The sequence below is a fragment of the Chrysochloris asiatica genome, unplaced genomic scaffold, assembly GCF_000296735.1.
Source record: "Chrysochloris asiatica unplaced genomic scaffold, ChrAsi1.0 scaffold00004, whole genome shotgun sequence".
Classification (NCBI taxonomy): domain Eukaryota; kingdom Metazoa; phylum Chordata; class Mammalia; order Afrosoricida; family Chrysochloridae; genus Chrysochloris; species Chrysochloris asiatica.
In genome coordinates, this window is record NW_006408522.1 from 41,024,614 (window position 1) to 41,027,380 (window position 2,767).

Consider the following 2,767-nt stretch of genomic DNA (forward strand, 5'->3'; position numbering starts at 1 on the left):
CTCAGTAGTCTGAAATGATACTAAGCTAAAACCTTTTATGAGGCAACTTGAGGTGCTCCACTCTGCTTAACGGATTTTAATACCTCCCCCACCAAATTAATCACAATAGTTATTCTCTTCCTCTCTACAGACAGGTGTTCAGTATATTCAGGCTGCTTTACTTTTGCCCCTTAGCACTTGTCTCTTGGATACACCATCTGATTTCCTATTTATATGTTCGTGGTTGGCTTTCTCAAGTAACATCTCCAGGAACATGTAAGTTCCCAGGTGGCAGGGATTTGACCTGTTGTCTTTATTGTACTTTGATGTCTTCCAAGGACTCCATTCCAGAATCATAACAACAGTATAGGATAGGGTAGAACTGCCCCCATAGTGTCTTTAAGGCTGTTGTCTTTACGGAAACACACTGCCACATCTTTCTCTCACGGAGCAGCAGGTGGGTTCGAACATCTGACCTTTCTGGTTAGCAACTAAGTGCTATAATCTTTACGAAAACAGACTGCCTCTCATCATTCTTCCAAGGAACAGGTTGAACCATCAACCCTGTGGTTAGCAGCCCACTGAGTAACTCAATAAGCTCCCAGGGCTCCTCAAGGCCCTACAGTGTCTGACATATAGATATTCAGTAAATAGTTCTTTAATGAAAAAGTAAATTTATATTGATCCGTCGCTTCCTTGAAATTGGAATGCTGAAGTACAACTATTCTAAATATATAATTTCAGTGCTTTTCTTTATATAATTAAATAAGAATGGGAAAAAAATGAGAAAAGAGACAAGAAACATTACATAGAGAAATAAAGCACCCCAAAGAAACACTATTAATAAAAATTCTGTTTTATCCTCCTGTGGTTAAGTAAAAGTTAAGCAAAAATTTAAACTTTTAAATGAATAAAAGTAAATAATTTTTTTTTTAATATACCAAAAATGAGCTGATATATGCATTTTGCAAAACTTTGCCTATTCTATTTTACTTGCTGTAGGGGGAAAAAATACCAGTATTGCCAGTTAAATTTAAAAACATATAAGTCCATAAAATGATAAGAGATACAATGTTTTAAAGAGTTCACATGACCACCCCATAAGAGAAACCTTGAATGGTAGCTTGTACATTTCTTCAGAAATAAAGGTGATTCTGCTACATCTACATTGTTGTTGTTAAGTGCATTTGAGATGGTGGTGACTCATGATGACTCTGTATAGGGTTTTCCAAGGAGCGGTTTGTGGATTTGAACTGTCGACCTTTTGTTTCGCAGTCCATTGTTTATCCTATAGCTATGTATGCTCATTTTTTTTTTTTTTTACAATAGAAAATGCATATTTATGATAAAATAATGTTTGTTGCATGATGAAAGTAGAAAAATATCAGCTACTAAAAAAGTTCTAGAGCTTTATCTCAGGGATGGAAGAGTGGCCCCCTCACATCTGGAGCACACCACTGTGAGGCTGTGTGTACTCTCGGGAACACACTGCGCAGGGGCTGAGGGTCTGCTGGAAGCCCAATGAGCCTAGGTACTTCACACAAGACAGAGCACTCTTGCCACGATGATGACAAAAGAGCACTTGAGGTCAGCCGGACACTGGTTCTGAGGCGGGCCAGGATGGAGGTAAGCTTTCCCCTCCCTCTACTGGAAAAGAATCAGCTGATGGTCCTGGTTTAGAAGATGTGCCCAGAGGCCTTAGGCTCCAGATTGCACTGAGATAAGCTGCAATCTTTCCCAGGTTAACTTGACCCATCAATTCCCAAAGGTGTGACTAGAGTATTGGAAGCAAATGTGGTTTCAGTCCATCAGGGCTGCTGGCTGACACGTTTGTACTTCATATCTTGTCCATACTGGAGAAAGCGGCCAACGTGAGCAGCTCCAGCAACAGCTCTGAGCCACAGAAGACGAGCAAGATGCCATTCATGATGTCTTCCAGGCAGAGCACCTAGGTGTACAACAACAGGTAAAAGGAGGTCTCTGTGGCAGATGGGAAGGTCAAGGTCATGCTAATAACATGGGGCATCGTTTGTTGGTGGAGATTTCCCTTTGTACAAAAAAAGTTGACTAATTTCCATCCCCAGATAAAAAAGGAGCATCACCACATCCAGTACTAGTTTGGATAAGGCAGCAGGAGACCTTTATACAGAAATATGAAGAGTTCCAGCAAGAAAAAGGTAGCGTAATACCACCCATTCAAAAAGAACAGGATTTCCAAGGTCGTGGAGGACAAATGTTTACCTCGAGGTGCCATCTTCAATTTTTAAAGCAAATTCCATTTAAAATTCTTCCCAAAAGAATACCACTTTAAGAAGAAGTTTCATGAAATTCATCATTAGCAATTGTTGTTGTTAGTTGCTAACAAGTCAGTTCATGGTGGACTTATGGACGACAGGGCTAATGTTGCCCGGCCATGTGCCATCTCCATGATTATTACGTGTTTGGGTCTATTGTTGTGGCTGCTATGTCAATTCATCTCACAAAGGATTTCCGATATCAACACAGAACCAATAAACTAAATCCTAGCTACCAAACTGCTACCATCGGGCCCAGTGAAGGGAGAACTTCCTTTAATGTGTTTGCTGAGTAATAATTTTTATTTAAACTGAACACATATCTGTGTGAGAATCTCATCTCCCCAGCTAGAGAATAAGACTCTTGAGGACTTATAACTCAGCTCAGTTAGAACACTGAGCTTTCTACAGTTGAAATAAAAGAAAATGCATTTAGATAGATAGATAGATAGATAGATAGATAGATAGATAGATAGATAGATAGATAGATGGAT

At 39.6% G+C, this 2,767-nt stretch overlaps 1 protein-coding gene and 1 pseudogene across 1 annotated transcript in view; both read right to left on the reverse strand.

Moving 5' to 3' along the window:
- Positions 1-2,767, reverse strand: part of LOC102835101 (chromosome unknown open reading frame, human C15orf41) — a 344,430-nt gene that overhangs the window by 176,646 nt on the left and 165,017 nt on the right. The window lies entirely within an intron of this gene.
- The window catches only part of LOC102826033, a 7,848-nt pseudogene continuing 6,897 nt past the window's right edge, over positions 1,817-2,767 (reverse strand).